The following is a 7674-nucleotide window of genomic DNA, read 5'->3' as shown; positions in this document are numbered from 1 at the left end:
ATTGAATTAATTAATTAACTAGGGGATGAAAAAAATAATTAAATATTAAATACTTAATCAATAATACCTTTGGAGATGACTAAATAGGATTACTTAAGTGATGTAATCAGATTTAGATGTCTACATTTTGCCCCTCTTTGACATAGTGTTGGGACAATGTCATTTCGATAAAGTTTGAAAATAGATGACATGAAGAAGAATTTTAAAGAAACAAATTTTCCCCAGTCTCAAAGAGAAGGAGGAGAGACTGGATTTTTTTATTCCCCCTCAAGAAGATGGTGGGAAGAGAAGATGAGGCATGTCAACTTCTTGAAAAGTATGAGAATTTAGGGTAAGTGGGAGGACGCAGTTTGATTAAGAGAGAGTGAACAGGGACTCAAACTCTCACTATGGGACAATGAGACAAAGGGGAACCATTTCTATAAGAATACCCATGGGTTAAGAAATTAAGTTGGGGATTGTGGGGGGGGAGAGATTGGTTGTTTAAATTGAACCCAGGTGGGCTGATGATGATGGGGTGATGATGGTGGGATGAAGGGGGTGTTAAAACTTTGGATATTTTCAAGATGGATAGAGTTTTTGGAACTAATGGGATTGGATCATTGGATCAGATTTTTGGTTGGATATTGTGGGGTTTTGAAAAAGGTTGGTGTTTCAATGGAGTGACATGAAATGGAATCCATTGAAGCTTGAGCATATGGGTAATCCAAAAGGTAGCACCTCCATGTAGTTGAGCACTAAGTTTGATATAGGAATAGTGGAGACTTGGAAAGGTTATGAAGAACATCAAGGCCTTTTCACCAATATTACATAAGACTGACACAAAATAAACACACAAGGATTTTCCTAGCATTACACATAAATCTTGAAAGAATTAGAGTGGAAATGACACTGGGTAACCCATAGGAAAATGATATTTCCCAAGTGCACCATGTAACCACAAGTGGTCATATGTTTGGAATATGCAAAGTTCACATCTAACTGACTCGCAAGCAGAAAACAAAAAGAAAAAAGACCTAATCAAGACCTTGCTCTCAAATTGCCCCACTCACAACACACCATGATGTGAAAGATCATGGCGACTTTGAGGAAGGAACAAATGAATTGCTTGGAAAAGATAATCAAGAACCAAAATTGATTAAATAGGTTGAAAAAGATGTTGATTATAATCTCTATTCTCCTATTAAAAAAAGTAAACTAAAGAAAAATAATTCATTCGCGAGTGAAAGCTTGTAAATTCAGGTGTCCTGGACAAGTATCGTCATGAACAAGTGTCATGTGTAATCCCTCCATCCAAATGCTCTACACACTTGGGGACAAGTTCTAGCACCCATTATATCCATCTCATCCCACCATATCAACCACATCTTATCCCTTTCACCTCCTTCCTCCTTCAGATCTTGATAGAAAAATTAAAGGCCACCACTAGATGCATGCTTTTGGTCACCTCCTTGACATTGATTTCCCCATCATAGCTTGTATCCATCTATCATTTATCCAACCATTCATTCATCCATAAAATTTCCCCATCAACCTCATCTACCCATCATCATTACCATCTAGTTCATTTACCTTTCCCATCCTGGCTTCCATCTACCTCATCATCCTCTTGTCATCCAATCTTCCATCCTATCACACCCCTCATAAAGACCTCCTCATGAATGGCATATAATGACACATGGAAATTTAAAAAATACAATATAAAATTGAGTGGAGATACTATGCAAACTTGGTGGAGGGGTCTCATGACTTGGAATGGCCCCTCCCTACCATCTTCATCTCCAATCAAGTTACAATTTTGAATTCAAACATTGGAGTGACTTTTGGGGACTAAAAAATGGTCCTAGCATCCCTTTTTAGTAAGGGAATATGTAAAGGATATAAGGGATATGTAAGAGGTGTAAATTAATATTTAAGGGATGTAAGGGATATGTAAGAGGTGTAAGGGGATATATAAGGAGTGTGTAAAAGGTGTAAGGTATTATGCAAGGGATGTGTAAGAGGTGTAAGGGGTACTTAAGGGGTGTAAGCAATATGTAAAGTATGTAAGGGATGTAAGAGAATATGAAAGAGATGTAAGGGATATTTTGATATTTTATGTTGTGAGTGGTTGGATAAGATAAGGTTTAGGTTTAGGCTTGGATTAGGTGAGTGGGGGACATATTAGGGATAAATGAATTAAAAATTCATTTAAAAGCTAGGTGGACAAAGGGAGAATAAATGATTTTAAGAAATCATTTATTAAATTTGGTCGAGGATAGGTTAGGATTAAGATTAAATTAGATTAATATTAATTGAGGTTTAGGAAAGTATAAGCATGTGGAATATTTATAAATAAGCAAGATTTATTTAAAAGAGGATGTGAAATTAAATTAAATAAGCATAGTACAATTATTAAGAAAGAATGAGGTCAGTGGGGAACATGTCAGAGATAAATGAATTAAAAATTTATTTAAATATCATGCCCAAAATTTAAGGCAAAAATACACCAACATTTTATTTTTTCTTTAAAGATATAATTGTGTAACATGTACACTCACATGGAATGAGTTGTTATCCAATTATCAACAACAAGAATGTTTACAAGTTTTAAAGTTAACATTTTCTATTTAGTTGATAGTATTACTAATGTTTGTTAAAGAGTTTTGTTTGGTTTAGATATCAAGATTTGGAAAATATCTTGTCTAGTCCTAATCTTAGATTGAGTAAGATCATGGATATTTGAGTTCTAAGTTTATGGTTTATTATTACCTTATCATTCAAATACCAAGATTATTGTCAATGGGCCCTTGGTCTATTGGTGAAGTTGAATGGTTCATAAAGAGCCCACTACGGATCAAGTCTTGCTAAGTACAATGCCTAAAGACATCATAAGGGATGAGGCCAAGATTGTGCCCCAAGAGAATTTGATAGTGTGGATGCTCCTTAGTCCTTGGCTCTTAGTCGAAGAGGTTTCAGGCACACGTGGGCCTATATTGGGTACCTAAAACTTGTTTGTGGATGGCCTCCATCCGAAAAAAAAAATACTAAGATTATTTTTCCCAAATCTAAATAGGTGATTAGTAACTAATGTGGGCCCCACGCGGTGAATAGTAATTCATGTGGTCCCTAGGTGAGTAGTAACTCATGTGGGACCCATGTGGTGAATAGTAATTCATGTGGACCCCATGAGGTGTATAGTGATTCTTATGGGCCCCACAAGGTGGGTCCTGCTTGATGTGGGCCCCACACATGGTGGGCCCCATTTAGAATTTATTGGTTTACATAAAATAATATTTAACATACCTACTCACTATCCTTCTAACCCTACCACCCTACTTTCCTAGTCATTTGTCACACTTACCTAGTGGGCTCCCTGGACCCCATGTAAGTCAAGTGGACATGACACACATATTATTCTAATGTTAATATGTCTCATCACCATTTATTGTTCCCCACTTCATGAAATAATTTAAACTAAAATAATGTGCATGGAAAATGAGCATGTGGTCATCCATTTTTGCAACTCTTGGTAAATGGGTGATTTGAAGGGCCAGTAAAGTTGTCTAGGCATCCTAGTGATCAAATTTAAGACCCTAACTTATAGTACTACCACATAGGATGATTTTTTTAATTAAAAAGGGACCCTAGGCCTACTTATTAGTCCCCAAAAGTCACCCCAAATTTTGAATTCGAAATTGCAACTTGATTTGAGATGAAGATGGTGGGGAGGGACCACTCCAAGTCGTGAGACACCTCCACTAAGTTTGCATAGTATCTCCACTCAATTTGATGTTATATTTTTTTAATTTCCATGTGTGAAAGGGATAAGGAATAGGAAAATGGATTATTAAAGTCTATGTGTTTTCTTTTGGGAATTAATTATCTTTACCATATATTTTCTAGCAACAAATTTGCTCTCCCAAAAAATATTTTGGGAGAAAAATTATGCATTCCTTACAATATTTTCCCATTTGGTTTTTTTCTAATCCATCTCCCTTACTTTAAATTTATTCTCTATTCCCACTTGTTTTCCCAACTTTAAGAGTTTATTTCTAATACAAGAAAATAAGCTAACACTAATCTCCAATATTTTTTTAATATGACCATTTAATTTAATCATTTCAGCCATTAAAATTTGTTGGAATTTCTACTCTTATTATGAAAATGAATCATGCTAATAACTTGAAATAAATATATTTTTAACCTATATTTTTTAATATTAAAAAAGAGTATTTACATAAATCAACTTATAAATTTCTTGAGTAAAATTTTAATATAACTATATGTCATTTACACTCTTAACTTTTTGCAACAAACTCAAATACACATTTATTTATTTCAAGATCTATTGAATACAATGAACCAACTCTTTGAAAGAGATCTAAAAATGCATTATAGCTCAACTTTGATAATTCCAATAGTGATTTCTTCTTTGAGATACAAATTCTATTTAACATAACAATGATATATTTCAATCAAATGGAAATTCTTTCTTCTACTACAAATTTTGTAACAATGCAAAACAAGGAGTACACATGTGGAGAAATCTCCAAAATCAAATCTTGATCACAAGATAAATATAATTTTATTCCTTCACAAAATTATATTGGAAGATTCAATATCTTCCAAGTATTGTAACTTAGACTCACAAATCTTATCTCCACATCACAACCTACAAAATAATAAAAATAACCATGGAGAGCTCACCTCCCAACCTAGGTCTCTACGAGACCACCCACTGAGCTAGGAGAACCAAGGCCAGACAGGTCACAACCAATTCAATTCTCACAATATGAAACACAAAAAGATTACCCATCCAAGGCTTGCACTATTGGATTCATCTTGAACTCATAACAAAGGTGAAAGTGGAACACCTATGAAGGAGATGCCAATGTCAATATACAAAATTTCATCTCTTCACAAGGCTCATAATATTCACATTTTCATACACAATTTATGGCCATTTCATGGCTCATAATATGCCCTCGTTACCCCCAAGTAATAAGATTATTGGCAAGCAAGGGCCCATACACCTTACATTTTATCCCTCTTCTCCACAAGAAGAGATTCTACACTTCCATGGAGTCTCAGCTAACCCCTTCACACAACAAGGCCACTTATTCCCTTCCCAATGGTGAGTGATGTCCTTCACACCCATGAACAACCCTTCAAAGAATATGCAAGAAAACACATGATAGAAAAATATTGTTTCCCCAACCCTTACAAGAATACAAGAACAAGAACTTTATTCACAACTACTCTATTGAAAGAATGAAACATACATGGAAAAGGAACCACCAACCTTGATCCAAGCTATGGCAATGAAAAAATTTGAGAAGATTTATTCCTTTATTTCCTTCAATTCAAAAACCTCCAGAATTTTGTTCCCTCTTGTAAAATATATTTGATTACAATATGCTTGTCTTCTTAAATAGGCAAGACTATGAGGACAAGGTGGATCCACCATGGAATAAACAAGTGTTCCACTATGACATGGTGATAGCACAAATTATTAAAAAAAATAGCCCACTATATAAAGTTGGACAACACGTAGAGATTTTATAATGTCCACTATGATAGTGGAAAGAGTCTATTATGGGTGGTCCTTGTCATGTGGTATATGATATAATAATGACAAATTTTCCACTCATTTATTCAATTTATAAATTATCATCTACCCTCATGTCCCACATGGCTTGAAATGGGAGTAGGTAAGTGGCTCTACACAATGTGTCACTAGTTGGGATCTACAAAATGTACCACTCCCTTCCATTGCCTATTTAGTATATATATATATATATATATATATATATATATATATATATATATATATATATATATATATATATATATATATATATATATATATATATATATATATATATATATATATATTTACATGCTCAAATTTTATACAAGTTACAAGTATCAGGAATCAACTTCCATGAATTACTAGGATGAGTGTGCCTTATCACAATAACTCTATGGTAAGAAAGGAGAGATGATAATCATGCTCAAATCCCAACCTAAGCCTCCATTTGTCCCAATGTACTAGACAGGTATCTATTAATTACCCATTCGAGTTGTCAATTAATGTGAACTAGGAAACTATATCCTTGAACATGATTTGGTTGGGTATGTTCCTACATTCTTATTATAGTTCATTATTGTGTCAAAATGCTAAGGTGACTAATAGTGTCAATTCTATCAAAGAACTATTAAGTTTATTAGTAGGAAATTAAATCAAATATGTGCTATTAAAATTAAAGAGATTCAAATTTTTAAAAGACACATATTAAGTTTTTGGTGAGGCTATGGTGGAGCTTTGCATCTCGATGCCGAGCTAGGGTAGCCGTGCCCTAGCTCATTTTTATTTTTTCTGTGCTTGCGTAGGTTGGGGGGTGCGTTTGGTTGTGTAGGGGGGAAGAATACCTACTGCAATTGTTGGTGGATGCAGGTTTGTTTTTTTTTGGACGCATTTCTAAGGGTTTCTACGTGGTCGATCTATTGTGGGAGTACCTAGATGGTGTGACCTAGGGTGGATTGTCCAGGTTGGTGCCCAACGATGTCTCAGGGTGAGCCTTCTAGGGCTACGCCCGATGTAGAATTGTTTGATGCGGAGGAAGTGTGTCCGATAGGGCAGAGGGCAAGGATGTTCGATAATGCTCTCTTTTCTCAGATGTCAGGAGCTACAAAATCGAGCTCGCTTGGTGGATCCTAGATATTGAAGATCAACGATTGCCTTGAGAGATGTAAAGAAAGACCAAAGCTGGTAATCCCTTTCGAAATGATTTCCGAAGATGTTGATTATTACTCTAAGCACTCGTTATATTGTAAATTTTTGGGATTAAGAGTCTCCTTGCAATTTTTGGAGAATTGAGCTCGAAGAACGTGGGATCTAGAGGGTGAAATAGAGGTCTCCCTGCTTGCAAATAACTATTTCATGGTTACATTCACATGCATGGAAAATCGCAATAGGGTTTTTGAGGGAGGGCCCTATTTTTATAACCAAGTTGGGCTTTTTGTTAAGCCATGGCATGCAAGTTTTAATCCCTCTGAGGAGCTTCCAAATCAGGTTCCAGTGTGGGTACGTCTACCCAAATTTTCAATAGAATGTTGTCGGGAGGATGTTCTTCATATGCTTGCCTCGATGCTTGGGAGGCCAGTGGGGCCTTCAACACAAACCCTTGGTAAGAAAGTAATGACTTTTTCTTGGATTTACGTGGAGCTTGATTTGAGTAAACCTTTTCCAAATGTAGTGGATATGTGTGCAGGGTCACACTCTTGGGTGCAGAAACTGGATTATGAAACCCTTCCTTTTCGATGTCACCTGTGTCATGAATATGGGCACTTGATGAGAAGATTCCCGAAGGCCAAAACTAGGGAGCAGCAACCTTCGCCTCCTCCTGGAAATACCCCTGGTTTGGATAAAGGGAAGAAGCCCACCTCTGGTGATGGTATGGATGTTGAGGGTTTTTTTCAGGTTAAGGCTCATAACCAGAGAAGAGGTCAAAAGAGGACTCTAATGGAAAGATAGGAGGGGGAATACTTTTAACAGGTTTGAGGTCCTGGATGAACTGGGTCAACATGATGCCATTCCTGGTTTTACTAGTGTAGATCAATTAACGGTGGATCAAAGCCTGGAAATTGCCACTTCCATTACTATCCCAGCTCTATAGGTGGAATCTGATA

The 7674-nt window shown here is 35.9% G+C and overlaps 1 long non-coding RNA gene across 1 annotated transcript; it reads right to left on the bottom strand.

Moving 5' to 3' along the window:
- Positions 1 to 4790: 4790 nt before the first annotated feature.
- LOC149579498 (uncharacterized) lies at positions 4791 to 5338 on the bottom strand. Its single transcript, XR_016358638.1, has 2 exons — positions 5285 to 5338; positions 4791 to 5148 (listed from the first exon to the last, which is right to left on the bottom strand). It is a non-coding gene; the product is annotated as an uncharacterized LOC149579498 (long non-coding RNA).
- Positions 5339 to 7674: the final 2336 nt, after the last annotated feature.

This window comes from Cupressus sempervirens, chromosome 1 (assembly GCF_028749045.1).
Source record: "Cupressus sempervirens isolate cs-2001-9-10 chromosome 1, ASM2874904v1, whole genome shotgun sequence".
Taxonomy (NCBI): Eukaryota; Viridiplantae; Streptophyta; class Pinopsida; order Cupressales; family Cupressaceae; genus Cupressus; species Cupressus sempervirens.
The sequence above is the reverse complement of the archived record's forward strand: the minus strand, read 5'-3'. Positions and strand labels throughout refer to the sequence as shown.